Here is an 18,096-nt window from a genome sequence, read left to right as displayed (position 1 = left end):
TTTTACTTTTGAGGTCATCGCTAGATGACTCTGACTTCCGCAGAGATCCTACACCTAAAGAGAACAAGAAGCCAATCCTGTTGCATTTCTTGGGAAAGATGTCTAAGCATCCACTACCCTTTGTCTGGTCCCATGTATAGCCGCCTGGCATCATGCAACTCCTTGGTTATTGCATATAACACCGACGTGGGTTCCCTTCTGCAGCTTCTCCCTTTTGGAGGCAGATTTACTGTGAAACTACCAAAAGCTTAGCCTCCCAGCCACCCCCCCGCCCCCACACACACACGCTTGCCCAACCTCCAAGGGGCTGCTGGCACAGAGTTTGCATTGTCATATGCTTCTCCAAAATCTGCAAAGTAAGAGATTCTAACCACAGTTGTTAGGACCTCTGTCTCTTCCCTCTCTGACTTCTCTTTTAACTCACTTCTCATGGAGGGTGGTGCTGGGGGGGGTGGCTGTGGCATTTCTTGAGAAGTGTCTTAATACTGTGTATCACCAACAAATGGTCAAGTCAAAAGGAACCCTTCTAAAGTATCAGTAATGAACATTTTGATACATCATTCTCGAGGAAAGACTGAATCGACTTTCTATTCTGTATACAGGGCATGTTTCAGAAGGTCGTCATTTGCAGAGACAAAGATGACACAAAGATGTACGTATTCCAGAGTCAGACAATTAATACAGGTATTTTATTTTTCTGCATTTTGCAATGTTAGTGGTATTTGGAAGCTTTAAAAAATTGATAACTTGTGATTTATTTTCTCATTGTGAATAAATGATTTTGTACCTAATTATATATTCTTAGCTGTGTATTATTATTATTTTTAGATTTTTTTACTTATTTATTTGAGAGAGAGGGAGAGTGCATGCCCACACGGGGAGGAGGAGGGACGGAGGGCAGAGAGAAGCAGACTCCTTGCTCAGCAGGGAACCAGAAACAGGGCTCCATCCCAGGACCCCAAGGTCATGACCTGAGCTGAAGGCAAGTGCTTAACCAACTGAGCCACCCAGGTGCCCCAGTTGTGTATTATTTAATAATATCATATAATTATAGGACACCTGGGTGGTTAATTGGTTGAGTGTCTGTCTCTGGCTCAGGACATGATCCCAGGATCCTGGGATCAAGTTCCCCATCGGGCTCCTTGCAGGGAGCCTACTTCTCCCTCTGCCTATGTCTCTGTCTCTCTCTGTGTCTCTCATGAATAAATAAATGAAATCTTAAAAAAAATAATATTACATGGTTAACAATAATTGATATAAATAATACATTAATATAGAGATGATTATATAAATAGCATATAAATATACAAATATAAATTATATAAAAATTAATAATCTTGGGGCAGTCCCGGTGGTGCAGTGGTTTAGTGCCGCCTGCAGCCCAGGGTGTGATCCTGGAGACCCAGGATCGAGTCTCACATTGGGCTCCCTGCATGGAGCCTGCTTCTCCCTCTACCTGTGTCTCTGCCTCTCTCTCTCTCTCTCTCTCTCTCTCTGAATTAAAAAAAAAAAAGGATTTAAAAAAATTAATAATCTTATATAAACTTCAGCCTTACCAAACCCAAATTCCTCCTTCCCTTTCCATTAATTTGCTATCTTCTAACCAGTTAATCTTCCTGAAATCTTTTCCTTACACTAGTAATCTGGAGGTGCTCCCCTCATCTCCCTCAGGGGGGATGGCAGAAAGAAGCCAATATTGGTTGTTGGCCGGGGGAGGTTTTCCATGTGTTATATCACTCAGTCCTCTCAGGTAGGGGGATTATGACTCCCAATTCACAGATGAGGAGACTGAGGCCCCGAGAACGAAGTAACTTACCCTATGGTGGGTTTGTACTGTGTCAACGTAGCTAAGCTGTAACTGCATTTCCTAGAATTCCCCTTCTTGCAGAGTTTCGAGTTAGCATGGGCAGGGAAGGATGTTTTTGTACAATATTTAGAAGTGAAACCATATTCCTTCACTCTCAGGAGGTTGGGGCAGGGCACAGGACATTGTTGCCATTCCTAGCACTGTGGCTTATCTGCTGGCATCCTGGACAGCGAGGACCAGGCCCCTCCAGCTCCTGCTGAATCCTCTGTACAACCAACCTCCCTGTCTCCTGGGCCAGGAGTGCGTTAGCTCCATGACAAAGCTTTTCCTGCAGGACCCTTGTGCTGTCATCCGTGTTGGAGGTTGGAGATGGTGAGAAACCAACAGTGGTTCCAGCTCAGCCTTAGCTTCCTGCTTGTCCTTGCGATCTCCAACCTTCTCTTCCCCACTGCCTGCCCTGAGAGCTGCGGGATCCAGCCTCAGATACAGGAAAAATCGTCCCATACAGACTGGGTAGCCAACTCCTGCAATCACCCAGGGTCCAACTCCTATCACACCCCTGCACCCTCCCCACCCAGGGGTTCTGCTTCTCTGACCCAAACATGACTGATCATACCCCCAAATTGCACAGCCAACGAGTGGTGGGGTGGGCTCTTGGCTACAAGGTCCCTTGCACCTCACGCCAAACTTCTCACCCTGCTATGTCAGTCTCCTCATCACTAGGCCTGCCTCTACCTGATGGATCATACTTTCTGTGACTCCTTGACAAGACCCACTAGTCCATCAGCGCATCTCTGATGATGAACTTCCTGAGGGTCCCTGCGCACTCCTCTTCTGATGGTATCTGCCCCACTTCCTTCACCTCTCACCTCCTCCCCCACCCACACCCTATATTCTAAAGCTCAGTCTCTGCTTTAGAGTTCGTTGCCCTCCTTGACCACCTCCTGGAATCAGCCTTGACTGAGACGGTTACCTCCAAAGTGCAGGTGGGTGAGTGTCCTCCATAGATTCAAACAGAGTAGCAAGAGCTCTGAGCCCAGAATAGGCCCTGAGCAATGCTAAGTGGAGCCTTGATTTGTCACTTGGAGTCCTCCATCCTGAGAAAGGCCAATAGCAAGAGCCCAGGGATTGGCATACAACAAAAAGGACAAATTCACTGGAGCCTGGGGCCTGTCTTCTCATCATGTCTGTTGTGGGGCCCCCTTGCATCTTCCTGCAGATTTGCATTTCTGGTCCCCCCCTTCCCGTGGGGCCCCATAAAACCTCATTACAAAAATATACACTCTCTTTCTCTTTTACCTCCTTCAAGGTATCACAAGAGTGACAAGAGTATCACAAAGTACGACATTATGCATTCTATTCCTCTGTGAAACAGGGGGATGGGTAGTATCTAGAAATTTGGCACAGAGGAGAGACTAGGCAGAGAGAGGAGGACATTTTATTGGTCCTCTTAACCTTTTTGAAAAGTGAAGATATGTCTATATTTATTAATTATTTAAATGTAATTAATCAACATATAGTGTATTATTAGTTTCAGAGGTAGAGTTCAGTAATTTATCAGTTGCTTACAACACCCAGCGCTCATTACACCATGTGTCCTTAATGCCTATCACCCAGTTACCCCATACCCCTACCCACCCCTCCTCCAGAAACCCTCAGTCGTTTGCTATGATTAAGAGTCTCTTATGGTTTAGGGCATCTGGGTGGCTCAGTTGGTCAAGCATCTGCCTTCAGCTCAGGTCATGATCTCAGGGTCCTGGGATGGAGCCCCATGTCGGGCTCCCTGCTCAGCAGGAGTCTGCTTCTCCCTCTCCCTCTCCCTCTCCCTCTCCCCCGCTGCTCATGTTCTCTGTCTCTCTGTTTCAAATGAATAAATAAAATCTTAAAAAATTAAAAAGAGGGGTGCCTTGGTGATTCAGTGGTTGAGCATCTGCCTTTGGCTCAGGTCATGATCCCGGGGTCCGGGGATCGAGTCCCACATTGGGCTTCCCACAGGGAGCCTGCTTCTCCCTCTGTCTGCGTCTTTGCCTTTCTGTATCTCTCATGAATAAGTAAATAAAATCTTTAAAAACAAACAAACACAAGAGTCTCTTATGGTTTGTCTCTCTCTGATTTCATCTTGTTTTATTTTTCCCTCCCTTCCCCTATGATCCTCTGTTTTGTTTCTTAGATTCCACATATGAATGAGATAATGTGATAATTGTCTTTCTCGGATTGACTTATTTTGCTTAGCATAATATCTTCTAGTTCCATCCACATCATTGCAAATGGCAAGATGTTGCGGGTTTTTTGATGGCTGAGTAGTATTCCTATATATATCTCACATCATATATATATATATCTCACATCTTCTTTATCCGTGCATCTGTTGATGGACATCTGGGCTCTTTCCATAGTTTGATTATCGTGGACATTGCTGCCATAAACATCGGGCTGCATATGCCCCTTCGGATCACTACATTTGGGATGCCTATAATTAGGTGCATGCTGACGCTTTAATATTCCTGATCCTGGCGAGTCTCCTGGAAAAGCCTCGACACCTCCAGGGTAAGTGCCCAGGGCTTCAGGAAGCTGCCAACATGAACTGGAAGGGGTGGGGCTCAGATTTCTTCATAGGTTCTCTGGGCACAATTTGTGTAATGAGGCCTCTCCAGTTTTGTAATTTAGAGAAGCTCAAACTGATCCATTTCCAGGAAGGATTAAGATTGTATCATTATCCTTCTGTGTTTAACTTTGTCATCTGGATCCTCTAGACTTCTGCGCAAAACTTGGCAGATTGCACATAAGAGTTTTGAAAAGGCTCAGGCTGGGAGGTGGCTGCTATAAATAAGCTGACTGTAGCCAGGAGGTGTTGGATGGGGCATCTGATGAGTCACCAGCAGCAAACTGGGAGCATTGCCCACACCTTCCGATAAGAATAGTCACTGTTTATTGAGACCCTACCCTATGTCCTCCCTCCATCCTCATAACCACCGTATGCTTATCTTGTTTTCTGACTGTACCTTTTGAACACCCTTGGCATATCTGGGTGATATTCAGCCTTATGAATACTCCCCCTTCCAGAGAGATGCCAATTCCCAGCCTCCCTTACAGCCACTTGGCCTGAGCCGAGCTTTCTTCCACTATACCCCTTCTCTGGGTCAGAAGCCATGGAAGCGTTCACCTGCAAGAACCACCAGGAGTTCCCCTCAGAACTTCAATTTTTCGTGAGGGAAACCATATGATCAAGATAATTTTATGCTACATATCCTAAAACCTAAACACATTTATTCTCTCTTCCCATGCAAACACATCTGTTCGACTATCCTTTCAGATATACTTCTTACCTCGTTCGTTATTATTCCCCTTGCTTTCAAAACCTAAATGTGAATCTTCACAAAGCCCTGGAGACATCATCCATCTGCCTCCAGGAAGGCTTCTCAAGTGAGTTAGAGCATCCAGTTTCTTGACTTGTGGCTGGAATTGTACCTTGCAGTATGGCAGCATGGCTCCACCACCAGAAATGTCAACTGGTGACGGGTCAGTGATGTAAAACAGGAACCTCACTACCCGGGACTTCATTCACGCAGGGGGATTAGGTTGCTATAATCCAAACACAGACTTTTCGAAATGTGACTATTGCTGTTTCCTAAACAATCTCCCTGAAATGAGAGGAGCATCCACCAGATGGAAGCCCTGTGACTCTTCACTTCAGTTTCGAAAACCTTTGTTTTATGAGCTCTGTTTTACACCTTGATGTAGCCAGAGATCAGGACCCCGTGTCTTAGCTCAGGGTGCCATAACAAAATACCATACACTGTATGGTGTAAACAGCAGAAATATTTTCTCACAAAATAAAGTTTACTTTATTTGGGGCTAGAAGCCCAAGGTCAGGGTGCTGATGTGGTTGGCTTTCAGGAAGGCCACCAATCCTATCATAAAGGCCCATCTTAATGACCTCAACTAACCTAATTACCTCCCAAAGACTCCATTTCCAAACACTATCACTACAAAGGTTAGGGATTTGACATATGAATTACAACACCCCCTCAAAACACACACACACACACACACACACACACAGAGGAAAACCATTATTCTCCTAGAGTATACATTTGACAAGAGGCTCAAATACATGTTTTACAAACACAAAGAATAACAATAATGAAATGAAAACACATGTTTGGGGAAAAAAAGATTCAAACAGAGGTTTTGAAAACAAGTTCTCTCTTTTTCTCCAATCTCTTTCTGTCTTTGCAACTTCCTTTTTTTTTCTTTTTTAAAATTGAGATATAATTGACATGTAACATTATATTAGTTTCAGGTGTACAACATGATGATTCAATGTCTGTATATAAACGAGAATTGATCGCAGCACCTGGGTGGCTCAGTCAATTAAACATCTACCTTTGGTTCATATCACAATCATAGGGTCCCAGGCTCCCTAGGGAGTCCGCTTCTCCCTCTCCCTCTGCCCCTCCATGTTCTGCTCTCTCTCTCAAATAATAAATAAAATCCTTTAAAAAATGAGAAATGGGGAAGCCCTGGTGGCTCAGCAGTTTAGCACTGCCTTCAGTCCAGGGCCTGATCCTGAAGACGCGGGATCGAGTCCCATGTCGGGCTCCCTGCATGGAACCTGCTTCTCCCTCTGCCTGTGTCTCTGCCTTTCTCTCTCTCTCTCTCTGTGTCTCTCATGAATAAATAAATAAAATCTTTAAAAAAATGAGAAATGATCTCCACAATAAATCCAGTTAAATTATAACATCACCATGCAAAGTTATAATTTTTTTCTTGTGATGAGAACTTTTAAGATCCACTCTCTCAGCAACTTTCAAATGTACAGTACTGTTAACCATTGTCACCATGCTGTGCATTACATCCTTAAGACTTATTTATTTTAGGGCAGCCCAGGTGGCTCAGCGGTTTAGCGCCACCTTTGGCCCAGGGCGTGATCCTGGAGACCCAGGATCCAGTCCCATGTCGGGCTCCCTGCATGGAGCCTGCTTCTCCCTCTGCCTGTGTCTCTGCCTCTCTCTATGTATATGTCTCTCATGAATAAATAAATAAAAATATTTTTTTTAAAAAGACTTATTTATTTTAAAGCTGGTAGTTTGTGCCTTTTGACCATCTTCACCCATTTTGCCTCTCACCCCCACATCTGGCAACCACCAATCTGTTCTCTGTATCTACGAGTTTAGTTTTCTTTTTTTAGATCCCACATATTAGTGAGATCATATGGTGTTCATCTTTCTCTGACTTATTTCCCTTGGCATAATGCCCTTAAGGTCCTTCCATGTTTTATGGAGGCCTCGTCATGTAGGCATGGTCAATCATTAACTTTATTTTCAGCCCTTTGCCTTTTTTTTTTTTTTTAAGATTTTATTTATTTATTCATGAGAGACACACAGAGAGAGAGGCAGAGACACAGGAAGAGAGAGAAGCAGGCTCCCTGCAGGGAGCCTGACGTGAGACTCGATCCTGGGTCTCCAGGATCACACCCTGGGCCGAAGGCGACACTAAACCGCTGAGCCACCCGGGCTGCCCAGCCCTTCACCTTTCTTACGAGAAACTTCCCAGCTTCTAATCACAGCTTGTTCTTTCCAGTGACCAGCTCTCATCCAGGAGCCATCCAGGAACCCACTCAGCATCACCTCATTAGAACAAAAGACACTCCCATCACCCAGGAAATTACAAGGGCTTCGGAAACTGTATGCCAGGAGCCAGGGGCAGAGATGGACATCTATTTTCCATTGTCTCACAGTAGTAAAGAGGAAGCATTACCAGCAACAGCAACCTTCTTCATTTAATTCCTTCCTCTCCACACACAATTTTTTCTGGGTACACATTCCCCTTGAAAAGACTCATGCCAAAGTTGAGACTTCCAGAAGAAGCTGGCCTGTGATGTAATAATGCCAATCACCTGGGTCAACACACTGGCTTAGCTTGGGGCAATGCCTATGAAACAATCAGCTGAATCCTACTTCTCGATAATAATAATAAAAAGGATTAATGCTGTACCTCATTCTCTAGAATTCTAAGGCAGCTTAGAATAACAAATATATTGTATGGCTGTTTGTTCCATATACATGTTTTTTATTGTAAAGATTCATAAATTAAAAAAGAATACATGGTACAAAATATTAGATACAAAATTATAGGTCTAGGGCAAAAGGATGAGTCCAGGAAATTAAGATAGAGCGTGTTGTGACCAGTGGGAAGTCAGTCTATCCATGTGTAGTAAAAAATCCTACTCATATTCTAAATCAGCTTTCCAGCAACCAAAATACAAACCAGGTTCCTTAATGTCCACAGGTATACTAGTATCAAAGGCAAGAGAAAGGCAGTTAAAAAGCACATGCATTTTGCTTCCAGCCTGACTTCTGTTCTAGACAACAGCAACTTTTGCCTTGGTTGGCCCTACTATGTGGGCTAACTTACAACAGAACAAAAACACATGCAAGCCTTTATTGCTGTCTTCATCCTGGCCCAAATAACAGTATTTGCTCATTATCGTGAATCTAGAATATAGAAACATAAGAAGAGAAAAAATTCCCCCATAATCTTACAACCCTCAGACAACCACAGCTTGCATCTAGAAAACTCCTAAATTCTTAAGCAGCTGTGAAGTGGTAAGGGGGCAGTACTACTTCCCTCATTTTGAGAAGATTGTAGAAGCCACATTTGGGACGGGCTAGAAGGGAATCTTGCTTCTTGTGCTTGTGTTTCATGACTGTGTAAAAATCAGGCCGCCTATAGTTGCAGGGCATTCTACAGATGCAGTCTTGGTTTGCAGAGCCCAGAATATGGAGAAAAAAGATGCCAGACACCTCCTACTCACCCTCAAGCTTGAGCCTTGGGTTGGCCAACTCCTTCCATGTAGAGTCATGCAAAGTCATGGCCATCTTACAGCAGGTCATTACATGAAGCTTCTCTTCCATTTCATGGGTGTTAGATGCCTTGCGAAGGCATCTCTTGCCTTGTCTTGCAGTCTTAAACTATTGTCAACATGGACTTTCATTTTTTCTTTGAAACCTCAAACATCATAGTTATGTGACCTACTTGGTGCCCACAGAAAAAACAACAACAACAACAACAACAACAAAAAAAAACCAAATACAAATTGATTTAGGTACATTTGTTGGTGAAGGCAAGAATGGAAGGAGTCCAGGGACAGTAAAGCATGTTCAGAAAGCACAAGGCTGCTTTCTGTATCGTGTTCTCTCCTTCCTTCCTTCCTTCCTTCCTTCCTTCCTTCCTTCCTTCCTTCCTTCCTTCCTTCCTTCCTTCCTTCCTTCTTCCTTCCTTCCATCTCTGGTTCATTTAGCACATGTTTATTGAGCATCTACTCCACACTGGGCCCTGTTCTGAACACAAGAACAAAAACTCCAAGCTTGTGGAGATGAAGTCTTAGTGGAGGTGACAGAGGACACCCAGGCCAACCAACGAAACACAGCACCTCGTGTCTCAGACCACGCTGGACGCACCACTGAGCTGGACTGGATTCTGTCCCAGCAGACATCCCCGGAGTCTGTGGTTGCAGATTCTATGGGAGATCTTCTTCCTCTTCTGTTGCAGGGCTAGTGGTAGGTTCTGAGGTGACTCGACCCTACGTGTGGAGAGTAGGGAAACCCTGGCAGGAAGTGACCCCTTGGCTGTGCCCGAGAGCTACTGATCCACCCAGCTTTTCAAAGTCCCCATCTAAAGCTGGAGGGAAACCCTTCCTGGAGGAACTTGGGAAGTGTTCATGAAGTGGCAGTTTCTTCTCACCTGCCTAAGGATCTCACCCGCAGCTCACACCCCCTCTTTGGCTTGGGGGGAGCCCCCTGCCCTGCCTTGATCTTCCCCAGACAAGCAGTGTGTGGGGGGGCACCACACCTGCTGGTATTGTCACAGTCAAACCCCGGGACCAAGGGGGTGCTGAGAACACCTCCTCACTCACTGCCCCAAGTAGGATGAGGGCATCCATGCAAATGAAGCCTCAGAACTTACCTGGACTGTCTTAGACACAGTGACACCCTTTATTTACCAAACAGACATCACTCATATTGCCTCAGGAAGGGAAATTAGTCCTAACACTTGGATTCAAATGAAGCCAATTCTAGGAAATACCATTATCCTAACACTAAAATTTTGACTTATGCAAGTATTGATGGAGATGGATCCATTTACTTTTTTATCCCTCAACGAAAAGTTTCTTGAACAAATATTTATTGAATATTTGAATATTTCACTTCTGTGTCAAGCATGGTTCTAGACACTTCAGATACAGCCAGGACTTCAAAGCATTATAGCTAAATTTAAACTTCAACATACATACCCTCAGACTTTAGTAATTTAATAATTATCTACCCCCAAAACGTCGTTTAAACAGGAAGCCAGATGGACTAATGGGCAAAACTAATTCCTGACCTTGGGTCCACAAGGGTCCTGCGTCCGCCTCCCGTCACTCAAGAACTTGGCTCTACGTAGACCGCTGAATCCTCAGATTGTGGGAGGGGAAGGTGCTTGTTTTGTCCGCAGGCTCTTCTGCAAGTGCTCCCATCCTGCAAATGCAGCAGCATTAGCTCCTGGGCAAATGCAAAACAGAAGAGACTGTTTCTATTCTGCGAATTAAATTCCTCTTTGGCTCCTTCACTTGAAAGCAGATTAGTCTCATTTCCAAGAACCAAAATACAAACCTCCTGCCCAAGCTGGCTTTTAGAAATGGTTTGGCAACAGTAAGAGAAGATGGTAAAACCAATTAGGAGGGGAAAGTAGGGCTAGAAAGTGAAATGTGCTTTGTTGTTACCTTTTTAAAAACTGCACAATGAGAGCTATTGCGGGGTGACTGGGTAGCTCAGTAGGTTGGGCATCTGGCTCTTGATTTCTACTGGGGTCAGGATTTCAGGGTCGCGGGATGGAACCCGGCCTAGGGCTCTGGGCTGCTGGAGAGTCTCTCTCTCTCTCTCTCTGCCTCTCCCCTTGCTCTCTCTTTCCCTAAAATAAATAAATAAAATTAAATAAAAAGAGCTATTGCGGTATTTAGAGGTATAATAAAATCTTTTGTTTAAAACATAACAGCTGTGATAAAACATGTTCTCCTTTAGTAACTAATTGCCATTGGAATTTTTTTTCTATGTAGTTTATATTTTGGATAATTTTAAATCGACAGAAAGGGCACAAAGACAGTACAAAGTGTTCTGGGTCCCCCTCACCCCATTTCCATTTCCTTGAGGGTCTTATATTATTAAGGAACACTTACCAAAGCTCAGAAACCAACACTGGTATCTTAATATTAACTAAACTCTAAACTTATTTTGGATTTCACAGTTTCCACTTTAATGCCCTTTTCTCGTTCCAGGATCCAATCCAGGGTACCACGTCACATTGCACTGGATTCCTTCTGAAGGAGCAGATTCAGGATTCCGAAAACAGTAGAAATAATATTATGTTATCACATTGACATCTAGACCTTCTTTTGAATGTTGTTTGCTTTTTAAAAATAAATCAAAAAAAATAAAATAAAATAAATCAAAAGGGCAAACAACTGGATTTGTCCCTTATAAGCAAGAGCTTCCTAGGGGAGGATTCAAACATGCATAGCATAAGGAATACCAATTATACCTCAATCAAGCAGCAAAAAAGAAAAAAAAATTATATGTCATATTGAAACATAGGGTTGCGAAATACTTTGTCAATGATTGTCATGGCACCAGACCAATCTATATATTCCATGAGTCAAAGTCTACCTTTCAGAGAACCTCAAAGACAGGGAATTTTTTTTTTTTTTTAATGACAGGGAATTTTAACTCTAAAGCTATTTTTCCCTTAATCTGAATCAGAAATCACACCAGGACCCATATATAAAATGATTCCAAATCTGTGCTGGAGGGTCTGACCCCCTCAAGTAGTCCCAAGGCCTGAGGAAAACTCTAGTGTCACTTTGGGCCTGGTGATACCAATAACCCAGTGATGTCACATAGAAACTGGGGCTTATCCTATCAGCAGGTCAAAGGGCATTGGAGCTGATTAGAAGAGAAAACTTGGGGCACCTGGGTGGCTCAGCAGTTGAGTGTCTGCCTTCTGCTCAGAGTGTGATCCTGGAGTCCTAGGATTGAGTCCCACGTCTGGCTCCTTGCATGGAGCCTGCTTCTTCTCTTTCTGCCTATGTCTCTGCCTCTTTCTCTCTCTCTGTCTCTCACGAATAAATAAATAAAATCGCAAAAAAAGAAAGATACTGACTTGCTATCAAAAATAATTAAAAAAAAAAAGAGAGAGAGAAAACTTGCCAAGAGTCCAGAATTGTCTCCACCGAGAAATGAACATGTCCATACTTCAGGCTGCCTTTGAAGAAGCAAGTGTCACAGAATAAAATAATTAGGTCATGTAGGAGATATAAGACAGGTCCACAGGGATGCTTGGGTGGCTCAGTGGTTGAGCATCTATCTTCCTTGGCTCAGGTCGTGTCCCGAGGTCCTGGAATCAAGTCCCACATCAGTCTTCCTGCAAGGAGCCGGCTTCTCCCTCTACCTATGTCTCTGCCTCGTTCTGTGTCTCTCATAAATAAGTAAATAAAATATTTTTAAAAAAATTTTAAAAAGACAGGTCCACAATTTTTTAAAAGATTTTTAAATTTTTTAAAAAGATTTTATTTATTTACTTGAGAGAGCACACACAGGGGCAGGAGGCAGGGGCAGAGGAAGAAGCAGACTCCCTGCTGAGCAGGCTAGATCCCAGGACTCTGGGCTTGAACTCACAACCCCAAGATCAAGAGTCTCAGGCTTTACCAGCTGAGCCAGCCAGGTACCCTTGGGTCTACAACTCTAATCAACTGCTCCCAAATCCAAAGAGCTCTGTTATAGCTGTCTGAAATGACAAATTCTTGTTAACTCATGATCTGAACTAGCACGAAGCCTATAGAGCCTTTAATGATCCCATTAAGTGTGAAACAGTTTCAAGTTTCCTTTGAGAACTAGAAATGGTTTGATTACACGGTACTGGTCACGTCGTGCTGGAGGTGATGTAACGTCACCTGTATCATATCAGCTTTCTAAACCCAAGATGGCAAAAACATTTCTGGCCCACTTTTTCCAGATAAGGTGCTGTGTTGCCTGTTAACCACTCCCATCTATTGAACGGTAACATGGGGTACTCAGCACACCTCCCCTTAGCTCTCGAGTGGCAACTCCAGAGTGTGGTTATGCTAACTATAGGACCCTGAAAAGTTCCACTGCCCTCTGAGAAAGGGCCTTGGAGGTACGGGGCTGGCATGGGGCACCCCGTGGGACAGATTTCACAGTGTAACTCTGAGGTTACGTTATCCATCAATAATGTCAGAGAAAGGTCGAGAAATCCTAGTGGGGATTTCAACAATTCCCCTATAAGGGAAGCGATATTCCAAAAGAGGGGATTCATGTGTCTCAGCTGGTGGCCCAAGACATGGTGGTTCTTTTAGGGGAATCGCCCTAGTTGGGGCCAGGAAAAGAGGGAAGCAAGTTCCCAGCTGCTGAGGACATCCTAGGACCCAGCACTGGTTTAGTGGGGGTGGTGAAGTGGCCTGGGTGGATGGGGCATTTGGAGAAAGTAGACACTTGAGACAGGGAGGCTCTAGGCCCTTCTTTGTAGTGGAAATGGCTTTGATGAGCCACAGGACATTTGATGTGGGTGACTTGTCTTTGTCCCAGGCACCTACTGAACAGGACCTGCCCCCCTGGAAGTAGTTCCACTAAAGCTGAGGGAAGACCACATGGCAGAGGAAGGCATGACTGGAGCCTGGGATGACCCCAGGCACACTTAGCTTAACACAGCTTGGACTTCCTGACCCTATCATCAGACAGGTCTTGGAAGCTTCGGTCAACCAGAAGGCTGGCTTAGAGGTAATAGGAAAGGGATCGATAGAGGGGAATTTGCTTCCCAGAATAAAGTCTTTGGCTAACTTACACTCAGCTGAGCTCAAGCAACTTTGTAACCTGCTAGTAATTTATAGTCAGCTCATTTAGCGAAATAGCCATCTGGTTCACATAATATTTGATGCTATGTGGTTGATGTGAGAAGACACTTTTACCAGTGGTTAAAGACCTTCGAATTTTTCACCCTTGACAGAGAAGACAAAGAGACATGTGGTTATTATGTTATAACCACACAGTATCAAAGGTTACTTAGCTAAGTGTGAAAGTAACAGTAAGCACTGCAAACATCAAGAAACTCAGGAAACTATTCCTCGAAGCCTTCTGATCACATCCAGTACAGCTTAAAAATCAGATCAAGTCAAGGTCATATGCTCTTTCACGTGCTCAAAAGCCCTCCCAGGGTGGTGAGAAATCAGTCCCTGTCTCATTCTGGAAACAAATGCACACCAACAGCTCAAGTTGATGTGAACACCAACAACAAATATTTATTGAGAACTTTTTTTAAATAATAAATTTATTTTTTATTGGTGTTCAAGTTGCCAACATACAGAATAACACCCAGTGCTCATCCCGTCAAGTGCCCACCTCAGTGCCCGCCACCCAGTCACCCTCACCCCCCGCCCTCCTCCCCTTCCACCACCCCTAGTTCATTTCCCAGAGTTAGGATATGGCATGTGACATTCCAAAGGGTATAAAATGATAACCCACACTCTGCCTCTGGGATCTTGCAACCCTCAGGAGCATGAGTTGGGAACGCCAATAATGCCAATAAGGCCGAGACCAAGCAGAGGAGGAGGGAGGCAAAAACAGTGCTTAGAAGGAGGGGGTCGCTCAGCAGGATCAACTGCTACAGGGGAAAGGATGGGAGAGTCTTGGACCAAAGCCCCCGGGGTGTGGTGGCTGGGGCCAGTGGTGGCTTTGAGAGAGCAGTGTTGGTGGAGAAGTTGGCAAGGAAGCCAAATCAGGAGGGATTAACCAGTGAGTGGGTGTGAGGAAGCGGAGAAGAGTGTGGTGATGAAGCACAGTGGTGAGCTGAGGAAGTGGTAGGGCCAAAGGAAATTTGTGTCACTTTTTTTAAGTTAGGGAGACCTGATGAGGGGAGGGTGCTGGCAGAGGAGGGAGTCAAGATGAAGACGAGGTGACAGGCCATTGCCACGCGCTCTCTGCACTGACGTGCAGGCCTAGCCCAGCTCAACTGCTGGAGCACAGCAGAGCATGCAAGTCTCATGGCTTGATGACTACTATCTGCCTTTTATTTGTCTCATAGGGAGAACATTTTTGTTTTTAAATTAGGTAAACTGTATGTCCAGCGTGGGGCTCACACTCATGACCCAAGATCAAGAGTTGCATGCTCTACTGACTGAGCCAGCTGGGTACCCCCATAATGAAAACATTTTGATATTTTATTTGTGAGGTTAAAAATAACAGCCAGGGGGTGCCTGGATGGCTTGTTTTGTTGAGCTTCCGATTCTTGGTTTCGGCTCAGGTTGTGATCTCAGGGTTGTGAGATCAAGCCCTGAGTTGGGCTCTCTGCTCTGTGGAGAGTCTACTGGAAATTCTCTCCCTCTCCCTCACTGCCCCTGCTTGTTCTCTCTCTCTAAAATAATAAATAAAATAAAAATCTTTAAAAAAAATCCCAAACAGCAGCCAGAGCAAGCATTTGGTGAAGTCTATCTTGTTTCCTAGAGGGGTTCATGGCAAGTCTGAGCTCAGCTTGAACCTTCAATAAACATAACAATTATGCTCTGAAATATAATTCAGCCACAAAAAGGCAAGAAGCATTGACCCAGGCTACACCGTGGATGAACCTTGAAAACGTGCTGAGCCAGGTACGAAAGGTCACATGTCACATGATTCCATTCACAGGGAATGTCCAGAATAGACTAATCCCTGGACATGGAAAGCAGGTTGGTGGCTGCTTGGAGGAGGGCTGTAGGGAGCGACTTACTCAATGAGCATAGGGTTTCCTCTTGGGGTAATATAATATTTTGGAACTAGTTACAGGTGGTGGTTGCACAACACTGTAAATATACTAAATGCCACCGAAACTGTATGTTTCCTGGGGCCCCTGGGTGGCTCAGCGGTTGAGCATCTGTCTTCGGCTCTAGGTGTGATCCCAGGACCCCGGGGTCTTGGGATCAAGTCCCCCACCTGCTTCTCCCTCTGCCTCTCTCTCTGTGTCTCTTATGAAAAAATAAAAAAAATCTTTTTTAAAACCCCAACTGTATGTTTCCAAATTGTTAGTCCTATCTCACTAATAATAATGAAGCCAAAAATGATGCCAGGAGCTGTCCCTTGCTAGATTCTGCATGCTTCTCTGCAAGGGTTTTTACTCAGTATCCTTGCACCTGTGGACAAGGCCTTACTACCTCCTGGGCAAGTCACCCACCTGGGACGACTCCGCCACAGTTGACTTCCTGTTGTGCCCTCCCCCTCTGCCGGCAGCCAACGCTGTGGCTCACTCAGGGTCCCGGTGTGCCAGGGACCGAGGCATCTCCTCTGATAGGGGACTTTCAGTGCTGAAACTGGGGCAGTCCCTGGTAAACTGGGATAGGCCGCTTGCCCTATGTTGTGCTCTGATGGAGGAAGGCACTTGGAGGTCAAGGCCTGCCCAGCCCTGGGGGACAAGTCAGGTGCTCTCATGCTGAGACAGTCACGCGCTTGTTACAGAGACGTGTGACACGGCTCCTGTGGGCCAGGGGAGGAGGCTGGATCTTTTTTTTTTTTTTTTAAGATTTTATTCATTTATTCATGAGACACACAGAGAGAGAGGCAGAGACACAGGAAGAGGGAGAAGCAGGCTCCATGCAGGGAGTCAGATGCGGGACTCGATACCAGGACCCCAGGATCACGTCCTGAGCTGAAGGCAGGTGCTCAAACCCTGAGCCACCCATGCGCCCCGAGGAGGCTGGGTCTTAAGGCTGCTGAAGCCAGAATACACCTAGCTCAGGAGCTGTCATCAGATCCTCCTTTCGGAGTAGGAATTGGAATTTCCTTTGAGGTTCATCTGGAGGCCGGGGGCTAACCTCCCGAGTGTCCCCTGGAGCTGCAGAGGGACCAGGCATTTCCCCAGGGATTATGCCAGTGGCGGGGGTAGGAGCGTGGCAGGACCTTTTTGCCTGGACAGGGTCCTGGGGCTGAGATGCAGTCTGTGAAGGAAATCGGAGATGCTTCAACCTGGTACTGCAAACAGACGGGTTAATTTGCAGACATGCCAAGGAGGCTTCTGGAAAGAGTGATAGGAACCCTCTACTCCTTTGCTTTGAAGTTCAGCGTTACAGGAAGGCATCTTGGTGGATGAAGGCAGGGAGAGCTGGGCTGGGGCTCTGATGCACCCTCAGGGCCGGGTGTCTGAAGTGGGGAGGACCCAGGGGCTCTGAACTGTGGGTCCTGAGCCTAAGTCCTTTGGGAGGAGTGTTAGCCTGTGAGGGGCTTGGCCGTCAATGAATCACGGGGTGCCTTCCAAGGGGAGCAGCTACAGCGGTACATACACTTAACAGAAATTATTCAGCAGGAAAGAAAGAAAGACAGAAAGAGAAAGAAAGAGAAAGAAAGGAAAGAGAAAGAAAGAGAAAAAGAAGAAAAGAAAGGAAGGAAGGAAGAAAGAAAGAAAAAGAAGGTTCACATGGATAAGCCTTGAAAACCCTGTGCTAGGGGCGCTGGGTGGTTAAGCATCTGTCTTCAGCTCAGGTCATGATCCCAGGGTCCTGAGATCAAGCCCCATGTCAGGTTCTCTGCACAGCGGGGAGTCTGCTTCTCCTCCCTCTGCTGCTGCTCCCCTTGCTTGTGCTCTGTCTCTCTCTGTCAAATAAATAAATGAAATCTTAAAAAAAAAAAAAAGAAAGAAAGAAATCAGTTACAGAAGGTCAACATGTTGTATGATTCTCTTTCTATGAAACATCCAGAACAGGGAAATCCGTAGACAGAAAATAGATTAATAGATCCCGGGGGCGGGGTGGGTGGGTGGGGCAGAAAGCAGGAAATGGGGAACGACTTCTAATGGGTACAGAACATCTCTTTTAGGGTCATGCATCCCACCAGGGTGTCTCGGGGGTCATGGTGCTTAATCCCTGTGTGCCCATCATCCATCGGCTTCATTTATGCTTCAAGGCCAGCAATTCTGGAAGCAGTCTCTGAGGCCAGGGAAGGGTGAGTGGGGGAGAAACCAGGCAGAAGCAGCCCCAGGAGGAGCCCACGGTCCAGATGTTCTCAAAGCCCTAAGTCCCTGTTGCTCAAATGCAGGTATTTCGGGCCACAGAGCTGATACTTGCCGTGGGGTTTTGGTTTCCTGTCTCTTGGCAAGCTTCTGTTTGCCATCCTGTTGTGTGAGGTGGAGAGAGTCATAGCTGGGGTGTAGGAGGCCTAGACACGACCCAGCCCAGTGTTTGTGGTTCTGGCTGCACTTTAGAAACACCAGTGTGT

General features: G+C 45.4%; 1 long non-coding RNA gene across 2 annotated transcripts; it reads left to right on the top strand.

Moving 5' to 3' along the window:
• Window positions 1-397: 397 nt before the first annotated feature.
• LOC112661609 (uncharacterized) lies at window positions 398-10,843 on the top strand. 2 transcript variants are annotated; one of them, XR_003137848.3, is made up of 3 exons: window positions 398-684; window positions 4,204-4,354; window positions 7,391-10,843. It is a non-coding gene; the product is annotated as an uncharacterized LOC112661609 (long non-coding RNA). The 2 variants fall into 2 exon arrangements; XR_003137849.3 differs by having other exon boundaries at window positions 402-652.
• Window positions 10,844-18,096: the final 7,253 nt, after the last annotated feature.

Source organism: Canis lupus, chromosome 31 (assembly GCF_003254725.2).
Source record: "Canis lupus dingo isolate Sandy chromosome 31, ASM325472v2, whole genome shotgun sequence".
NCBI lineage: Eukaryota > Metazoa > Chordata > Mammalia > Carnivora > Canidae > Canis > Canis lupus.
Note: the sequence above shows the minus strand (reverse complement) of the source record. Positions and strands in the feature narration are given on the sequence as shown.